The sequence below is a fragment of the Bubalus bubalis genome, chromosome X (assembly GCF_019923935.1).
Source record: "Bubalus bubalis isolate 160015118507 breed Murrah chromosome X, NDDB_SH_1, whole genome shotgun sequence".
NCBI classification, from domain to species: domain Eukaryota; kingdom Metazoa; phylum Chordata; class Mammalia; order Artiodactyla; family Bovidae; genus Bubalus; species Bubalus bubalis.
The window spans coordinates 59,194,150-59,215,992 of NC_059181.1; positions in this window are offsets into that span (position 1 = coordinate 59,194,150).

Genomic DNA, 21,843 nt, shown 5'->3' on the forward strand with positions numbered 1-21,843 from the left:
TATGGTGCTTAAAAGGGTGCTTCTATGTGTGCTAAGTCAGTTCAGTCATACCTGACTCTGTGTTACCCTATGGACTATAGCCCCCCCATGCTCCTCTGTCCGTGGGGATTATCCAGACAAGAATACTGGAGTGGGTTGCCACGTTCTTCTCCTAGGGATCGAACCCACATCTCTTATGTCTCCTACATTGGCATGTGGGTTCTTTACCACTAGTGCAACCTGGGAAGCCCAAAGTGGTACTTGACACATGGTGAAAGTGACAGTGTTAACCACTCAGTCGTGTTTGACTCTTTGCAACCCCATGAACTGTACACCACCAGGCTAGAGTGTCCAGGTAGACACCATGCTACTCTGTCCATGGAATTCTCCAGGCTAGAATACTGGAGTGGGTAGCCCTTCCTTTCTCCAGGGGATCTTCCTGACCCAGGGATTGAATCCAGGTATCCTGCTTTGAAAGCAGATTCTTTACCATCTGAGCCACCAGGGAAGCCCATTTGGCACGTAGAAAGAATTCAGTTATTTTTAGTTATTTGTGCAGTGCAGGCTAGTTTTTAGAGCATGACTGAATAAATTAAATATGTTCAAGATCTCCAATTAGAACTATCCTTAAGACAGGAGAGGTTTTAGCTTCAAGGATCTGGGTGCTAGAAAAATTATCCATAGTAAGTAAACAAGCTTAAACTCACTTTCTCCTACTCTCAGGCATAATGGGTCTGGATTCCAAAAGTTTTGGAGACGTTCCTGAGCATGCTCAGATCATGGAGTTCAGGAAATTAAGAAAGAATTCAGATAATGTCTCAAGCTCAGAATGAAGTGTCAGTAAGAAGTAGAATATCAGAAGTCTAAGTGAATTTTGTGAGGATAGTATCTGAGATTGGATTAACATCAGACAGCACCAGAAAGATACCATTTCTGGCACTGTATTCAGTTGACCAATAAGAATACATTTTAAATCATAAGCCTTTTCATTTTTATATGTTATTGATTTCTTTTTAAATTTCTTTTTTAATTTTTTTTAAATTTCAATTGGAGGCTAATTATTTACAATATTGTAGTGCTTTTGCCATACATTCACATGAATCAGCCATGGGTGTACATGTGTTCCCCATCCTTAGTCTCCCTCCTGCCTCCCTCCCCATCTCATCCCTCAGGGTCATCCCAGTGCACCAGCCCTGAGCACCCTGTCTCATGCATCTAACCTGGACTGGCGATCTATTTCATATATAATAATATACATGTTTCTATGCTATTCTTTCAAATCATCCCACCCTTGCTTCCTCCCACAGAGTCCAAAAGTCTGTTCTTTACATCTGTGTCTCTTTTGCTGTCTCTCATATAGGGTCATTGTTACCATCTTTCTAAATTCCATATATATGCATATTCATGTTTTTCTTTCTGACTTACTTCACTCTGTATAGTAGGCTCCAGTTTCACCCACCTCATTACAACTGACTCAAATGCATTATTTTTAATACCTAAGTAATATTCCATTATGTATATGTACGACGGCTTTCTTATCCATTCATCTGCCAATGAACATCTATGTTGTTTCCATGTCCTGGCTATTGTAAACAGTGCTGCAATGAACATTGGGGTACACGTGTCTCTCTTAGTTCTGGTTTCCTCGGTGTGTATGCCCAGCAGTGGGATTGCTGGGTCGTATGGCTGTTCTATATCCAGTTTTTAAAGGAATCTCCACACTGTTCTCCATAGTGGCTGTACTAGTTTCCATTCCCAGCAACAGTGTAAGAGGGTTCCCTTTTCTCCACACCCTCTCCAGCATTTATTGTTTGTCGACTTTTTGATAGCAGCCATTCTGACTGGCATGAAATGCTACCTCATTGTGGTTTTGATTTGCATTTCTCTGATAATGAGTGATGTTGGGCATCTTTTCATGTCTTTGTTAGCCATCTGTATGTCCTCTTTGGAGAAATGTCTGTTTAGCTCTTTGGCCTATTTTTTGATTGGGTCATTTATTTTTCTGGAATTGAGCTGCAGGAGTTGCTTGTATATTTTTGAGATTAATTCTTTGAAAGTTGCTTCATTTTCTATTATTTTCTCCTATTCTGAAGGTTGTATTTTCACCTTGCTTATACTTTCCTTCATTGTACAAAAGCTTTGAAGTTTGATTAGGTCCCAGTTATTAATTTTTGCTTTTATTTCCATTACTCTGGGATGTGGGTCATAGAGGACCCTACTATGATTTACGTCAGAGAGTGTTTTGCCTGTTTTCCCTTATGAGTTTTATAGTTTCTGTCTTACATTTGGGTTTTTTATGTATGTTGAGTTTATTTTTGTGTATGGTGTTAGAAAGTGTTCTAGTTTCATTCTTTAAAAGCGATTGACCAGTTTTCCCAGCACCATTTGTTAAAGAGGTTGTCTTTTCTCCATTGTATATTCTTGCCTCCTTTGTCAAAGATAAGGTGTCCATAGAAGTGTGTGGATTTATCTCTGGGCTTTCTGTTTTGTTCCATTGATCTATATTTCTGTCTTTGTGCCAGTGCCATACTGTCCTGATGAGTGTAGCTTTGTAGTATAGTCTGAAGTCAGACAGATTGATTCCTCCAGTTCCATTCTTCTTTCTCAAGATTGCTTTGGCTATTTGAGGTTTTTTGTATTTCCATACAAATTGTGAAATTATTTGTTCTAGTTCTCTGAAAAATACCACTGGTAGCTTGATAGGGATTGCATTCAATCTATACATTGCTTTGGGTAGTATACTAATTTTCACTATATTGATTCTTCCAATCCATGAACATGGTATATTTCTCCATCTACTTGTGTTCTCTTTGATTTCTTTCATCAGTGTTTTATAGTTTTCTATTTATAGGTCTTTTGTTTCTTTGGGTAGCTTTATTCCTAAATATTTTATTCTTTTCATTGCAATGGTGAATGGGATTGTTTCCTTAATTTCTCTTTCTGTTTTCTCATTATTAGTGTATAGGAATGCACGGGATTTCTGTGTGCTAATTTTATATCCTGAAACTTTACTATATTCACTGATTAGCTCTAGTAATTTTCTGGTGGCATCTTTAGGGTTTTCTATGTAGAGGATCATGTCATCTGCAAACAGTGAAAGTTTTACTTCTTCTTTTCCAATCTGGATTCCTTTTATTTCTTTTTCTGCTCTGATTGCTGTGGCCAAAACTTCCAAAACTATGTTGAATAGTAGTGGTGAGAGTGGGCACCCTTGTCTTGTTCCTGACTTTAGGGGAAATGCTTTCAATTTTTCACCATTGAGGATAATGTTGCTGTGGGTTTGTCATATATAGCTTTTATTATGTAGAGGTATGTTCCTTCTATGCCTGCTTTCTGGAGGTTTTTTGTTTGTTTGTTTGTTTTGTTTTTAATCCTAAATGGATATTGCATTTTGTCAAAGGCTTTCTCTGCATCTATTGAGATAATCATATGGTTTTTATCCTTCAATTTGCTAATGTGGTGTATCAAATTGATTGATTTGCGAATATTGAAGAATCCTTGCATCCTTGGGATCAATCCCACTTGGTCATGAGGTATGATCTTTTTAATATGTTGGATTCCGTTTACCAGAATTTTGTTAAGGATTTTGCATCTATGTTCATCAATGATATTGGCCTGTGGTTTTCTTTTTTTTGTGGCATCTTTGTCTAGTTTTGGTATTAGGGTGACAGTAGCCTCACAGAATAAGTTTAGAAGTTTACCTTCCTCTGCATTTTTCTGGAAGAGTTTGAGAAGGATAGGTGTTAGCTTTTCTCTAAATTTTTGGTAGAATTCAGCTATTAAGTCATCGGGTCCTGGGCTTTGTTTGTTGGAAGATTTCAGATTACAGTTTCGATTTCTGTGCTTGTGATGGGTCTGTTAATATTTTCTATTTCTTCCTGGTTCAGTTTTGAAAGGTTATACTTTTCTAAGAATTTGTCCATTTCTTCCAAGTTGTCCATTTTATTGGCATATAGTTGCTTATAGTAGTCTCTTATGATCCTTTTTATTTCTGTGTTGTCTGTTGTGATCTCTCCATTTTCATTTCTAATTTTGTTGATTTGATTCTTCCCCCTTTTTTCCTTGATGAATCTTGCTAATGGTTTGTCTATTTTATTTATCTTCTCAAACAACCAGCTTTTAGCTTTGTTTATTTTGGCTATGGTCTCCTTTGCTTCTTTTGCATTTATTTCTGCCCTAATTTTTATTATTTCTTTCCTTCTACTAACCCTGGGGTGCTACATTTCTTCTTTTTCTAGTTGGTTTAGGCATAGAGTTAGGTTATTTATTTGATTTTTCTCCTGTTTCTTGAGGTAGGCTTGTATTACTATGAACCTTCCCCTTAGCTCTGTGTTTACTGAATCCCGTAGGTTTGGGGTTGTGTTTTCATTTTCATTCATTTCTATCCATATTTTGGTTTCTTATGTGATTTGCTGATTATTCAGAAGTGTGTTGTTTAGCCTCCATATGTTTGTATTTTTAATAGTTTTTTTTTTTCTGTAGTTGACATCTAATCTTATTTCATTGTGATCAGAAAAGATGCTTGATATGATTTTAATTTTTTTGAATTTACCAAGGCTAGATTTATGGCCCAGGGTGTGATCTATCTTGGAGAAGGTTCCATGTGCACTTAAGGGAAAGGTGAAATTCATTGTTTTAGGGTGAAATGTCCTATAGATATCAATTAGGTCTAACTGATCCATTGTATCATTTAAAGTTTGTGTTTCCTTGCTAATTTTCTGTTTAAGTGATCTATCCATAGGTGTGAGTGGGGTATTAAAGTCTCCCACTATTACTGTGTTATTGTTAATTTCCCCTTTCATACTTGTTAGTAAATTTGCCTTTCATATTGTGGTGCTACTATGTTGGGTGCATATATATTTATAATTGTTATATCTTCTTAGATTGATCCTTTGATCATTGTGTGGTATCCTTCTTTGTCTCTTCTCCTGGCCTTTATTTCAAAGTCTATTTTATCACATATGAGTATTGCTACTCCTGCTTTCTTTTGTTCTCCATTTGTGTGAAATATCTTTTCCCAGCCCTTCACTTTCAGTCTGTTATGTGTCCTTAGGTTTGAGGTGGGTCTCTTGTAGACAGCATATATAGGGGTCTTGGTTTTGTATCCATTCAGCCAGTCTTTGTCTTTTGGTTGGGGTGTTCAATCCATTTGCATTTAAGTAATTATTGATAAGTATGATCCCGTTGCCCTTTGTTGTTTTGGGTTCGGGTTTATAAACTTTTTCTGAGTTTCCTGTCTAGAGAAGATCCTTTGGCATTTGTTGGAGAGCTGGTTTGGTGGTGCTGAATTCTCTCAGCTTTTGCTTGTCTGTAAAGCTTTTGATTTCTCTTTCATATTTAAATGAGATCCTTGCTGGGTACAGTAATCTGGGTTGTAGGTTTTTCTCTTTCATCACTTTAAGTTTGTCCTGCCATTCCCTTCTTCTTGAAGAGTTTATATTGAAAGATCAGCTATTATCCTTATGGGAATCCCCTTGCAAGTTATTTTTTTGTTTTTCCCTTGCTGCTTTTAATATTTGTTCTTTGTGTTTGATCTTCATTAATTTGATTAATATGTGTCTTGTGTGTTTCACCTTGGGTTTATCCTGTTTGGGGCTCTCTGGGTTTCTTGGACTTGGGTGGCTATTTCCTTCCCCATTTTAGGGAAGTTTTCAACTATTATCTCCTGAAGTATTTTCTCATGGTCTTTCTTTTTGTCTTCTTCTGGGACTCCTATAATTTGAATGTTGGGGTGTTTAACATTGTCCCAGAGGTCTCTGAGATTGTCCTCATTTCTTTTAATTATTTCTTTTCTTTTCTTTTTTCCTCTCTGCTTCATTTATTTCCACCATTGTATCTCCCACTGCACTTATCCTATCTTCTGCCTCATTTATTCTCCTTTTGGTTCCCTCCAGAGTGCTTTTAATCTCAGTTATTGCATGCTCATTATTGATTGACTTTTTTATTTATTCTAGCTCCTTGTTAAACATTAATTGCATGTTCTCAATCATTGTCTCCAGACTATCTGTAACTCCATTTTGTTTTCAAGATTTTGGATCATTTTTACTATCATTATTCTGAATTATTTTTCAGGTAGACTCCCTATCTCCTCCTTGTTTGTTTGGTTTGGTCGGCTTTTATCATGCTCTTTTACCTGCTGAATATTTCTCTGCCTTTTTATCTTGTTTAGGTTGCTGTGTTTGGGGTGGCCTTTCTGTATGCTGGAAGTTTGTGGTTCCTCTTTATTGTGGAAGTTCCTCCCTGTGGGTGGAGTTGGACGAGTGGTTTGTCAAGGTTTCCTGGTTAGGGAAGCTTACATTGGTGTTCTGGTGGGTGGAGCCGGATCTCTTCTCTCTGGAGTGCAATGAAGTGTGAAGTAGTGAGTTTTGGGGTGTCTCTGGGTTTGGTGTGATTTTTGGCCACCTGTATTGTTACTGCATTGTTGGAGAATTATCTTAGTATGTCTTGTTCTGAAACTTGTTGGCTTTTGGGTGGAGCTTGGTTTCAGTGTAGGTATGGAGGCTTTTGGATAAAATTTTGTCAATTAATGTTCCCTGGAACCAGGAGTTTTCTAGTGTTCTCAAGTTTTGGATTTAAGCCTCCTACCTCTGCTTTTCAGTCTTATTCTTACAGTAACATCAAGACTTCTCCTTCCATACAGCACCAATGATAAATCTAGGCTAATGGTGAAAAGATTCTCCACGGTGAGGGGCACCCAGAGAGGTTCACAGAGTTACAGGGAGAGGAGAAGAGGGAGCAGGGAGATAGAGGTGACCAGGAGGAGATGAGGGGGAGCCAAAAGGAGAGAGACTAATCTAGCCAGTGATCAGTTCCCTATGTGTTCTCCATAGCCTAGAAAACCCAAAGAGATTCACAAGGTTAAGTAGGGAAGAGAAAGAGAGGGAGGAGAGAGAGGTGACCTGGGGAAGAAAAAGGAGCATCAAAAGGGGAGAGAGCAATCAAGCCAGTCATCATACTTCTAAGTAAAAATGGGTACTGAAGATTGGATTCTCAAAGGTACAAAATTTATAACAAACACCAAAAAAAAGAAAAAAAAAAGATTAAAAATCTAGAGTAGAAGTTAGACTCTCAAAAATACAATATTAAAAAAATTGCAAAAATTATAAAATATATATATTAAATTTGATTTATAAATAATATATATATGAAATTTGATTTATAAATAGAATTTTTGCAAGGTAATAGTAGGTTTTAAAAATTAAAATTAAAGGAATAATAAAGAACTTAAAAATAATTTTTTTTAAATGATAATAGTAAAATATATCTAGGAATTTCTCTGGAGCTGTTGAGGGCAATGAGTGTTCAGTTTCAGATAGTTCTTGTTCCAGCTTATACTTCTTCTTAAGGTCTATAGGTCCCTTCCAATATAGCCAATACTAACTACAGGGTTTTGTTGTTGTTGTTGTTGTTGTTGTTTATTTTTTTTTTTTTACTTTACAATATTGTATTGGTTCAGGATGGGGAACACGTGTACACCCGTGGTGGATGCATGTTGATGTATGTATAACTACAGGGTTTTAATCCTTTGCACCTGTCACTTCCAAAGCAGTTCTATCTTCTTTGTTTATTTTGGCTTCCACTGTTTGCAAATCTCTTCAGTATGTAACTTCTGCCCTGACACAAGGGGGCAAAGGTGCTCATTTATTTAGGCTCACTTGTTCAATTGTGCTGTGGGGAGGGAGGAGCACTGCAAACAAATATCACTGGCATGTATGGGAGTGCTTGGAGTGTCTGGGCTGCACTGGGTTTTCCCCTCATTCACGGTGTGTGTGCTTTCCCATTCTACACTGCTCAGGCTCCAGGTTGCTCTGTAGGGGAACTCTCTAAAGTGGGCCCTGGGTTGCATGCACTTCCCAGGTCTAAGCCACTCAGGTTCAGGTTCTCAGGTACTCCACAAAGGCACAGACTCAGTTGGGCCTGCGTTTTGTGCCCTTCCTGGTTCCGAGCAGCTCAGGTGACCAGGTACTTGGCCAGCACACTCTCCCCAGGTGGGGCGTTGCTTCTTATCACCTCCCCAGTCCCAGCGACTTGGTTTCCCAGGTGCACCATGGGAGTGCTGTCTCAGGTGTGCCATGTGTCTCCTCTGGGGAGCTGATTTCTGGCTCTGACCCTCCTGGCAGATGTCAACAGTCCAGGATCCCAGGAAGACTTGGTTAGCAACTGGGAGCCTGCTCGCAGTTGGTAGAAGATGTCATTTCTGGGGCCGAGTTTGCCCCTTGCCTTCAGGCTCTGGCTGTCGCCTGCCTACCTCCCTGCTTCCAGTGGGAGATAGGCTGGTTCACTGCTGGCTAGCTCTCCTCTGGTATTCACTCAGTCCTTTGTTCTGTGAATGAGCCTGGCAGTGTCTTAGGTTAGAACTTTTCATGGGAAAGTTCTCTCTCTCTCTCTCTCTGGCTATCCCAGAGTTTGGGTTGCCAACTCACATTGGCTCCCTCAGATTGCCCTCAGGGCATTCAGGCCCGGTCCTTACCCTAAGCAATGCAGCCCGTGCCTCCCTGTTCAGCCCCTGCTTGCTGGTGGTGGACAGGAGCCTCTGGGCTACTTCTCTGCTGGGAGTTGCAGTTAGGCGTGTAATCTGTGGGTTTTATTTATTTATTTTTTCTTCCCGGTTATGTTACCCTCTGAGATTCCAAAACTCCCCACAGACCCGCTGGTGAGAGGGTTTCCTGGTGTTTGGAAACTTCTCCTCTTTTATGACTCCCTCCCCAGGACAGGTCTCTGTCCCTAACTCTTTTGTCTTTCTTTTTATCTTTTATATTTTTTCCTACCTCCTTTTGAATACAATGTGCTGCCTTTCTGGGTGCCTGGTGTCCTCTGCCAGTGTTCAGAAGTTGTTTTGTGGTGTTTGCTCAGCGTTCAAATGATCTTTCGATGAATTTGTGGGGGAGAAAGTAGTCTCCCTGTCCTATTCCTCCACCATCTTAGGACCGTCCCTCATAAGCCCTTTCAAAAGTGACAACTACTCAGTTTGGATTGGCTATAACTATTCCCACTTGCTGATATGAGATGTCCTGTGATTATGCAGAGGGAAGAGATGATATTACTTTGGTTTAAGGATGGAAGAGGGAGAGAAATATATGTGGGAAGAAGGAGGCAAGATTCTGATGGATGAAAAAGAAAAAAATTCAGTGTCTGCAGAAGGTCATTCAGACAACTACCATACCCTGAATAAGAGAGTCAGTGTGATGGGGCTCTGTTGATTTCTAGATAGCCAGGTTGCAACTGTTTTAATTGGGTGAGTAAATTAGTTTCTCTCTGGCAATGACATCCAGCAAGATGATTAGAATAGATAATCAGTTTAGAAATTCCACTCTGTACAAAGAAATCATTTAGCAATATTATGACCTAAGCACAAAGGGCCCTTACCTCTTGTCATGGTGACTGTTGGTGGATTGGAACCACCCAAGACCACGGGGTAACCAGATGTCACAAGGATCCTGTGGGCAAGATTTTCAGTTTCAGAGCATCATTTCTGACTAGAATAATGGATTACACATCACCAGTATACCTCTCAGGCATTTCTATCTGTGCACCTCCAACAGAGGTACAGGGCAGTGAGAGAGAAGAAAGGAAGAAAGGAAACTAAGTGAGTGTCTACTAAGTGCCAGGCACTTTCACATCTATGATTTAAACCTCACAGCTATATTTTGAAGACAGTATTATTTCTAATTTTTGTCTGGATTCTATCCTGTCTTGGAAACTCACAGCATATATTAGCACTTCAGAGGCTCTAATGTGCCCTACAATATATAAATACTTTTAACCTGGTTAAGCTGTTTAACCACTCATCTGGTGATGGAACCCTCGTTGTTTCCCAGAGTACCCTTTGATATTTCAGTGAGCAAGTGCCTCTGCTTTCTTGGTCCTCAAATCTCTCATCTAAAATGTGTAGTGTGTAGTACTTTAGAAGCAATGTATGGTAACATATGTCATTTTACTTAGCCTATAAAAATAATCCTGTGAGATGAGCATTTTTAACATACCCATTTCACACTTATGGAAGCCAAGGATGATTGAAGCTAAATGACAAGCCCCAAGTTATACAGCTAGTCATTGACAGAGCCAAGACTTGAATCCAAGTCTTCCTTGTTCATTAAGTTGAATAAGTTTTTCATGAAGCTTTCAACTAACAATCTATGAATTTATGAGCTGTATGGCCTTCATCAAATTCTTTCCTTTCCTTTAGGCTATTTTCCCTGTGAAATGAGTAGATGAGATTAGTTAATTTCTACAGGGTTATGTAGTCTCTCTTAGAGTTTAAGGTCCAACCATAAGTATCTCAGATCAAGTTGAAATGGCATTCAAAAGTCTAGATTACCAAATCCAGGGGAGATGAAGACATTCATCACCATAAATATGGTGATAACTTTAGTCAGAAATATCATTAGGGCCTTAAATTCCTGGGAGGAATAAATTCCTGAATTTGGGCTCTCAGATAAGTTAGAGAAAGTTTCCCTGTGATCCTTATCATTCCCATTTAGCTAGTATCTCAAGAAAGGATAGCAACAACTGTCTCGTCAAAGAATCTTGATAGGCTTCTCAAGGGTGCGTATTGACCTGGGAGGATGGATGATCCCACATATATTAATGACCTTTTGTCTTGCCAGCATAGAGCTAATTCACATGTTCATGTCTCAAACTCTCATACACAAGTCTACTCTTACTCCTGAATCCTTCGGCTCCTCACTAGGGCCCATATTTCTAACCCCATCAACAAAGCTTAGATCTCCAATATAGTCCAGTTCAGGGGGATTCCCAGAAAGTATGGAGTGTGCTAAGCACACACTTCAGAGTGTGCTAAGCACAGGAGAGCTTGTAGCTTCATTGCAACGTCCCACCTAATACAAGAATCTCTTTCATAACACCCTAGTCAGATTCTTCTAAAGCAAAATGCAGAATATTTCTTCCTTCTTTTTTCACTACTTTCTTCATTTTTTTCCTATCCTTCCTTTCTTCTTTTTGTTCATTTATTATACCAAAATTTTGAAAGCCTGGATATCGTTTCAAATACTATAGACACAAAGAAGTGAGGCCAGGTGCCTGCTCTCAGGAAGTTTATACTTCCCCCAAAACCTTGATATCTGAGGCTAAGCTTTTTGGACCCGATCCTTTCTGTTTTTGCAAAAGCTTCACTGTAGTGAATATTGTTTTTCTTATACATCTTCATGCTTCCTTACTATAGATTCCTACCACTTGGCCTTGAAATATGGTTCAAGTCTGCTTCGTCTTTAACATTTTCTGCATCCCATATCCCACTCCAGCCACTGCCTTATCTCTCCCCTTTTCTTCAAACCAAATCTTTTGAAGGATTTGGTTGTACTTTTATAATGTCTATTTTCTTACCTCAAGCTCATTTCTCAACACACTCTGGGTTGGCATCAACTCACACCAATTTATTGAAATTTCTCTTGCTAAGATGACAGGTTATGTCCTGCTCAGTTTAGTCAATGAATTCTGCCCATCTTGTTCATCAATGTTCTCCCAGTATCTAGAACAGTGTCTGACACTAAGAAAGTGCCCAATATATTTATTGGGTGAATGACTACTGACTTTCCAGGCTTCATTTCAATAATTCTGGGATGATTTGAACACTTTGCCTTGCAATGTTTCCTTCCACTGGCTTCTCTGACATCACATTCTGTATTTTCTTATCTTTCTGGCTTCTGAAAGTTTTTAATACTGATGTCTCCTCTATTACCAACGTTTATAGCAGACATCCAGGACACTGTCTTATGCATTTTTTCTTTTCTGACTCTACACATTCTCCCTGGCAAACCTGTCAGTGGCCATGGCCTTTCTGTAATGATTCTTGTCCAATTGACTCCTCAAGTTCAGACCTTTCTCTTGAGTTTCAAGCTGGTACATCTACCTGCCTATTTAACATCACCACTGGATATTCTACAGTCATCCAAACTCAACATGCTTAAAATCAAAATCTTATAATCCATCACTCACCCCAAAATAAAGAAATCTATGTCATCTGTAATTCTCCTGGATTGGTAAATGCCACTTTTATCTCCCAAATGTTCAAACCAGAAATGTGGCTACTCTTTGCATTTAAAATTAAATTAAGCCTGAAAAACACTATTTTATCCAGAAGATCAACATCGACAATAATGAGCTATATTAATAGTATGTATTTTTATATGATGTGTTGGAAATACCACTTTTTATTACCACTACTACTTTTCACCTAGAAAACTGTTAGTTATATTTCAAGTCTCAGCTTATATGTCACCTCTTTGAGGAAGCCATCCTTGACTCCACAGACTAAGTTAAATTTCCTCATTTTTTGTTTTTGTTTTTATAATACCAGATGATTTTTCTCAGAGAAGATTCTTAACTCCTGTAATGATGCACTCAACGTATATAACTCTCTGCTGGATTGTAAGTGCCTTATAGATGGAGACTTATTTCATAGGACTACACATTCCCCTATGCAACCAATATATTTTTTTAATCAATAAAAATGATAACACAAGCTAATTATTGCTTAGTAAATGTTCTTTATTAAAAAGAAAAATCATCTCAAAATAGGAGTAAAGCTAAATCCAAAACCTTTTTTAGAAGTGAGGAGGTTGGGAAAACATGGAAATAGGTAATCTCAAAGGTCCTTTCCAGTTCTTACATGGTCCTGTGATCTTATCTTATCAAACTTCTGAGAACAAAACAAACCTGCCTTTTATTTATTTTTTTTTTGACTGTTAGCTGAAGTTTTTTTTTTTAATATAAATTTATTTATTTAAATTGGAGGCTAATTACTTTATAATATTGTATTGGTTTTGCCATACATCAACATGAATTGCCTTTTAAAGGGCAAGAAATATTGTTGGAAAATTGGTGTAAGTGGAAAGAGAAGAAACCTTTAAAGTCAGAGGTACCAGAATCCAAATCCCACCTTTGTTACTTTGGTGAGGTCATTCCAACTCATTTCACTTTCTCCCACACCATGCTGGAGATAAGCAGAGTCCTTATATTAGATGATTTCCCTCTCTTCCCTATTCTATCTCTCTCCCCCTACTATCCACTGTCATATAATTCTTCTACTGGCCAATGGCAGGTAGAACAAAAGGAAGTAGGGATCCACTTAATAAGCCAAACTTCTAGTCTTTCTAATAGGTTTTATCTATTTTCTTGTAGCTCATACTGGCAATAGTGGCAGTACATGAGGTCATGGAAAAGGTACTGGTTTAAGAACTGGGAAGCCTAGATGAATCCATTTCCATCTCTGTGAAATATGAAGTTGTTTGTACATGAACAGTGGACAGGCTAGATTTGAAAGAGATGGTTTATAATGTTTTTCTAGCAATATTTCATGACTCAAAAGATCTATATCAATTAAGACTTGGGCACTGGAACCAGAGTATCCAATGAGAATTTCACTTCTAGTTAATTTCACAGGACCAGTTCCTAGGCACTTCCTCCTAAAGAAGGAACTCGGGGGGAGGAGCCAAGATGGTGGAGGAGTAGGACGGGGAGAACACTTTCTCCCCCACAAATTCATCAAAAGAGCATTTAAACGTCGAGTAAATTTCACAAAACAACTTCTGAATGCTGGCAGAGGACATCAGGCACCCAGAAAAGCAACCCAACTCTTCGAAAGGAGGTAGGAAAAAATATAAAAGACAAAAAAAGAGACAAAAGAGGGAGGGACGGAGTTCCATCCTGGGAAGGGAGTCTTAAAAAGAGAGAAGTTTCCAAACACCAGGAAACCTTCTCACTGCCGAATCTGTGCCGAGCCTTGGAAGCACAGAGGGCAACATAAAAGGGAGAAAATAAATAAATAAACAATTAAAAATCGCAGATTGTGAGCCCTATGGTAACTCCCCCAGCAGAGAAGCAGCGCAGACGCCTGCACACGCCATTAGCAAGCGGGGGCTGGGCAGGGAAGCGCGGCGCAGGCTGTGTTCCTTAGAGTAAGAATTGGGCCCGAATGTCCTGAGCGCTTTCTGAGTGAAATAATTTGGGCTAGCAAACCAGAATGTGGGATATCTACCACGCGAAAAGCCAGCCCTAACCTAAGACACCGTCAGGCCCGTGCTCGGAACAAAGGACTGAACAGAGATAGCCGGCTGCAGACCTTCCCCCTCCGGTGACAGGCAGCCAGAGCCGGAAGGGGGCAATTGCAGCCCAAGAGAGACACTATCTATAAAACTGTAAGCAGGCTTCTTTGCTAACTAAAACTTCTTGGGGGTCTGGACGGTCAACATCTGCCTGAGAAGGTGCGCCGGTTTTATACCCAGATAACCAAGTGGCGGGGAGGCAATAAGTCGCAGCATTGGCGCTCGCCAAACACCTCATCACCTGAGCTGCTCGACCTGGGAAGAGCACAAAATGCAGGCCCAACCGAGTCTGCGCCTCTGAGGACTACCCGAGTGCCTGAACCTGAGCGGCTTGGACCTGGGAGCTCAGCCCAGGGCCGGCCTCTGATTGTTCCCGGCGGAACAACCTAGAGCCCGAGCAGTGTGGGCAGGGAGGATACATGTGCCGTGAGCGGGGGCAGACGCCAGTGTTATCTGTTTGCAGCATCCCTCCCTCCCTCCCCACAGCGCGGCTGAACAAGTGAGCCTAAAAAAAAAAATAAATAAATAAAAAGTGTCCTCCACCGTCCCCTTTGTGTCAGGGTGGAAACCAGACACTGAAGAGACCAGCAAACAGAAGAAGCTATAACAGAGGGAAACGCCTTGGAAGCTACAGGCCACAGATTAAAACCCTGTGGTTACTACGGACTACATAGGAAGGGGCCTATAGATCTTGAGAAATATAAGTCGGACCAAGGAACTAGCCAAAAATGAACTGAACCCACAATACTCACAACAAAACCAGAGAAAGACCTAGATATATTTTTACTATTTTTACTATCAGTCTTTCTTTCTTTTTTTTTTTAATTTTTTTTTTAAATTTTAAGTCCTTTATTGTCCTTTAATTTTCACTTTTATAACTATTACTTTGCAAAAAAAAAAAAAAGACCCTATTTTTTTTTTCTTCTTCAGCAAACTTCATATATATATTTTATCATTTTTTGACCATGTTTTTTTCTTTTTCTTTTTCTTCTTTTCTTTAACATTGTATTTTTGAAATTCCAAACTCTACTCTAGATTTTTAATTTTAGCCTTTTGGTATATGTTATCAATTTTGTACCTATAGTTTTTTTTTTACAATTTCTGTGACTTTTTTTTTTCTGTTTCTTTCTCTTCTTCTTTTATATAACATTGTATATCTGCAATTCCAAACTCTACTCAAGATTTTTAATTTATGCTTTTTGGTATTTGATATCAATTTTGTACCTGTATTTTCTTTATAATTTTTGCGACATTGTTTGTTTTTCTTTGTTCGTTTTTTCTCTCTTTCTTTTCCTTCTTCTTTTCTTTAACATCGTGTTTTTGAAATTCCAAACTCTACTCTAGATTTTCAATTTTAGCCTTTTGGTATATGTTATCAATTTTGTACCTATAGTTTTTTTATAATTTCTGTGACTTTTTTTTTCTTTTTTTTCCCTCTGTTTCTTTCTCTTCTTCTTTTATATAACATCGTATATCTGCAATTCCAAACTCTACTCAAGATTTTTAATTTATGCTTTTTGGTATTTGATATCAAATTTATACCTATATTTTCTTTATAATTTTTGTGACATTGCTTTTGTTGGTTTGTTTGTTTTCTCTCTTTATTCTTCTTCTTTTTTTTTAACATTGTATTTTTGAAATTCCAAACTCTACTCTAGATTTTTAATTTTTGCTTTTTGGTGTTAGTTATCAATTTTGTACCTGTAGATTCTTTATAATTTTCATGAACTTGTTTGTTTTTCTCTCTTTCTTTTCCTTCTTCTTTTCCTTAACATTGCATTTTTGAAATTCCAAACTCTACTCTAGATTTTTAATTTTTGCTTTTATGTATTTGTTACCAATTTTGTACCTTTAAGAACCCAATCTTCAGGACCCATTTTTCACTAGGGAACGAGATTACTGGCTTGACTGCTCTCTCTCCCTTTGGACTCTTCGTTTTCTCCACCAGGTCGCCTGTATCTCCTCCCTAACCCCTCTCTACTCTACCCAACTCTGTGAATTTCTGTGTGTTCCAGACGGTGGAGAACACTTAGGGAACTGATTACTGGCTGTATCTGTCTCCCTCCTTTTCATTTCCCCCTTTTATCCTTCTGGCCACCTCTGTCTCCTGCCTCCTTCTTCTCTTCTCTGTATAACTCCATGAACATCTCTGAGCGGTCCAGTTGTGGAGTGCACATAAGGAAGTGACTACTGGCTAGCCCACTCTCTCCACTATTGATTCCACCTCATCTCATTTGGGTCACCTCTAACTCCCTCCTCCCTCTTCTCTTCTCCATGTAACGCTGTGAACCTCTCTGAGTGACCCTCACAGTAGAGAAACTTTTCATCTTTAACGTAGATGTTTTATCAATGGTGCTGTATAGAAGGAGAAGTTTTGAAACTACTGTAAAAATAAGACCGATAACTGGAAGTAGGAGGCTTAAGTCCAAACCCTGACTCCAGGGAACTCCTGACTCCAAGGAACATTAATTGACAGGAGCTCATCAAACGCCTCCATACCGACACTGAAACCAAGCACCACACAAGGGCCAACAAGTTCCAGGGCAAGACATACCAAGCAAATTCTCCAGCAACAAAGGAACACAGCCCTGAGCTTCAAGATACAGGCTGCCCAAAGTCACCCCAAAACCTTAGACATCTCATAACTCATTACTGGACATTTCATTACACTCCAGAGAGATGAAATACAGCTCCACCCACCAGAACACCGACACAAGCTTCCCTAACCAGGAAACTTTGACAAACCACCTGTACAAACCCACACACAGCGAGGAAATGCCACAATAAAGAGAACTCCACAAACTGCCAGAATACAGAAAGGACACCCCAAACTCAGCAATTTAAACAAGATGAAGAGACAGAGGAATAGCCAGCAGATAAAGGAACAGGATAAATGCCCACCAAACCAAACAAAAGAGGAAGAGATAGGGAATCTACCTGATAAAGAATTCTGAATAATGATAGTGAAATTGATCTAAAATCTTGAAATTAAAATGGAATCACAGATAAATAGCCTGGAGGCAAGGATTGAGAAGATGCAAGAAAGGTTTAACAAGGACTCAGAAGAAATAAAAAAAGAGTCAATATATAATGAATAATGCAATAAGTGAAATTAAAAACACTCTGGAGGCAACAAATAGTAGAATAACAGAGGCAGAAGATAGGATTAGTGAATTAGAAGATAGAATGGTAGAAATAAATGAATCAGAGAGGTTAAAAGAAAAACGAATTAAAAGAAATGAGGACAATCTCAGAGACCTCCAGGACAATATTAAACGCTACAACATTCGAATCATAGGGGTCCCAGAAGAAGAAGACAGAAAGACCATGAGAAAATACTTGAGGAGATAATAATTGAAAGCTTCCCTAAAATGGGGAAGGAAATAATCACCCAAGTCCAAGAAACCCAGAGAGTCCCAAACAGGATAAACCCAAGGCGAAACACCCCAAGACACATATTAATCAAATTAACAAAGATCAAACACAAAGAACAAATATTAAAAGCAGCAAGGGAAAAACAACAAATAACACACAAGGGAATACCCATAAGGATAACAGCTGATCTTTCAATAGAAACTCTTCAAGCCAGGAGGGAATGGCAAGACATACTTAAAATGATGAAAGAAAATAACCTACAGCCCAGATTATTGTACCCAGCAAGGATCTCATTCAAGTATGAAGGAGAAATCAAAAGCTTTACAGACAAGCAAAAGCTGAGAGAATTCAGTACCACCAAACCAGCTCTCCAACAAATACTAAAGGATCTTCTCTAGACAGGAAACACAAAAACTGTGTATAAATTCGAACCCAAAACAATAAAGTAAATGGCAATGGGATCATACTTATCAGTAATTACCTTAAACATAAAAGGGTTGAATGCCCCAACCAAAAGACAAAGACTGGCTGAATGGATACAAAAACAAGACCCCTACATATGTTGTCTACAGGAGACCCACCTCAAAACAGGGGACACATACAGACTGAAAGTGAAGGGCTGGAAAAAGTTTTTCCATGCAAATAGGGACCAAAAAAAGCAGGAGTAGCAATACTCATATCAGATAAAATAGACTTTAAAACAAAGGCTGTGAAAAGAGACAAAGATGGTCACTACATAATGATCAAAGGATCAATCCAAGAAGAAGTTATAACAATTATAAATATATATGCACCCAACATGGGAGCACCACAGTATGTAAGACAAATGCTAACAAGTATGAAAGGAGAAATTAACAATAACACAATAATAGCGGGAGACTTTAATACCCCACTCACACCTATGGATAGATCAACTAAACAGAAAATTAACAAGGAAACACAAACTTTAAATGATATAACAGACCAGTTAGACCTAATTGATATCTATAGGACATTTCATCCCAAAACAATGAATTTCACCTTTTTCTCAAGCGCACATGGAACCTTCTCCAGGATAGATCACATCCTGGGCCATAAAGCTAGCCTTGGTAAATTCAAAAAAATAGAAATCATTCCAAGCATCTTTTCTGACCACAATGCAGTAAGATTAGATCTCAATTACAAGAGAAAAACTATTAAAAATTCCAACATATGGAGGGTGCACAACACGCTGCTGAATAACCAACAAATCACAGAAGAAATCAAAAAAGAAATAAAAATTTGCATAGAAATGAATAAAAATGAAAACACAACAACGCAAAACCTGTGGGACACGGTAAAAGCAGCCCTAAGGGGAAAGTTCATAGCAATACAGGCACACCTCAAGAAACAAGAAAAAAGTCGAATAAATAACCTAACTCTACGCCTAAAGCAACTAGAAAAGGAAGAAATGAAGAACCCCAGGTTTAGTAGAAGGAAAGAAATCTTAAAACTTAGAGCAGAAATAAATGCAAAAGAAACAAAAGAGACCATAGCAAAAATCAACAAAACCAAAAGCTGGTTCTTTGAAAGGATAAATAAAATTGACAAGCCATTAGCCAGACTCATCAAGAAACAAAGGGAGAAAAATCAAATCAATAAAATTAGAAATGAAAATGGAGAGATCACAACAGACAACACAGAAATGCAAAGGATCATAAGAGACTACTATCAACAATTATATGCCAATAAAATGGACAACGTGGAAGAAATGGACAAATTCTTAGAAAAGTACAACTTTCCAAAACTCGATCAGGAAGAAATAGAAAATCTTAACAGACCCATCACAACCACGGAAATTGAAACTGTAATCAAAAATCTTCCAGCAAACAAAAACCCAGGTCCAGACGGCTTCACAGCTGAATTCTACCAAAAATTTAGAGAAGAGCTAACACCTATCCTGCTCAAACTCTTCCAGAAAATCGCAGAGGATGGTAAACTTCCAAACTCATTCCATGAGGCCACCATCACCCTAATACCAAAACCTGACAAAGATGCCACAAAAAAAGAAAACTACAGGCCAATATCACTGATGAACATAGATGTAAAAATCCTTAACAAAATTCTAGCAATCAGAATCCAACAACACATGAAAAAGATCATACACCATGAGCAAGTGGGCTTTATCCCAGGGATTCAAGGATTCTTCAATATCTGCAAATCAATCAATGTAATACACCACATTAACAAATTGAAAAATAAAAACCATATGATTATCTCAATAGATGCAGAGAAAGCCTTTGACAAAATTCAACATCCATTTATGATAAAAACTCTCCAGAAAGCAGGAATAGAAGGAACATACCTCAACATAATAAAAGCTATATATGACAAACCCACAGCAAACATTATCCTCAAAGGTGAAAAGTTGAAAGCATTCCCTCTAAAGTCAGGAACAAGACAAGGGTGCCCACTTTCACCATTGCTATTCAACATAGTTTTGGAAGTTTTGGCCACAGCAATCAGAGCAGAAAAAGAAATAAAAGGAATCCAAATTGGAAAAGAAGAATTAAAACTCTCACTGTTTGCAGATGACATGATCCTCTACATAGAAAACCCTAAAGACTCCACCAGAAAATTACTATAACTAATCAATGACTATAGTAAAGTTTCAGGATATAAAATCAACACACAGAAATCCCTTGCATTCCTATACACTAATAATGAGAAAATAGAAAGAGAAATTAAGGAAACAATTCCATTCACCATTGCAACGGAAAGAATAAAATACTTAGGAATATATCTACCTAAAGAAACTAAAGACCTATATATAGAAAACTATAAAACACTGGTGAAAGAAATCAAAGAGGACACTAACAGATGGAAAAATATACCATGTTCATGGATTGGAAGAATCAATATAGTGAAAATGAGTATACTACCCAAAGCAATCTATAGATTCAATGCAATCCCTATCAAGCTACCAACAGCATTCTTCACAGAGCTAGAACAAATAATTTCACAATTTGTATGGAAATACAAAAAACCTCGAATAGCCAAAGCTATCTTGAGAAAGAAGAATGGAACTGGAGGAATCAACCTACCTGACTTCAGGCTCTACTACAAAGCCACAGTTATCAAGACAGTATGGTACTGGCACAAAGACAGAAATATAGATCAATGGAACAAAATAGAAGGCCCAGAGATAAATCCACGCACATATGGACACCTTATCTTTGACAAAGGAGGCAAGAATATACAGTGGATTAAAGACAATCTCTTTAACAAGTGGTGCTGGGAAATCTGGTCAACCACTTGTAAAAGCATGAAACTAGAACACTTTCTAACACCATACACAAAAATAAACTCAAAATGGATTAAAGATCTAAATGTAAGACCAGAAACTATAAAACTCTTAGAGGAGAACATAGGTAAAACACTCTCTGACATACATCACAGCAGGATCCTCTATGACCCACCTCCCAGAATATTGGAAATAAAAGCAAAAATAAACAAATGGGACCTAATTAACCTTAAAAGCTTCTGCACATCAAAAGAAACTATTAGCAAGGTGAAAAGACAGCCTTCAGAATGGGAGAAGATAATAGCAAATGAAGCAACTGACAAACAACTAATCTCGAGAATATACAAGCAACTCCTACAGCTCAACTCCAGAAAAATAAATGACCCAATCAAAAAATGGGCCAAAGAACTAAATAGACATTTCTCCAAAGAACACATAAAGATGGCTAACAAACACATGAAAAGATGCTCAACATCACTCATTATCAGAGAAATGCAAATCAAAACCACTATGAGGTACCATTTCACACCAGTCAGAATGGCTGCGATCCAAAAGTCTACAAGTAATAAATGCTGGAGAGGGTGTGGAGAAAAGGGAAGCCTCCTACACTGTTGGTGGGAATGCAAACTAGTACAGCCACTATGGAGAACAGTGTGGAGATTCCTTAAAAAACTGGAAATAGGACTGCCTTATGATCCAGCAATCCCACTGCTGGGCATACACACTGAGGAAACCAGAAGGGAAAGAGACACGTGTACCCCAATGTTCATCGCAGCACTGTTTATAATAGCCAGGACATGGAGGCAACCTAGATGTCCATCAGCAGATGAATGGATAAGAAAGCAGTGGTACATATACACAATGGAGTATTACTCAGCCATTAAAAAGAATACGTTTGAATCAGTTCTAATGAGGTGGATGAAACTGGAGCCTATTATACAGAGTGAAGTAAGCCAGAAAGAAAAACAGCAATACAGTATACTAACGCATATATATAGAATTTAGAAAGATAGTAACAATAACCCTGTGTACGAGACAGCAAAAGAGACACTGATGTATAGAACAGTCTTATGGACTCTGTGGGAGAGGGAGAGGGTGGTAAGATTTGGGAGAATGGCATTGAAATATGTAAAATATCATGTATGAAAAAAAAAATAAAGAAGG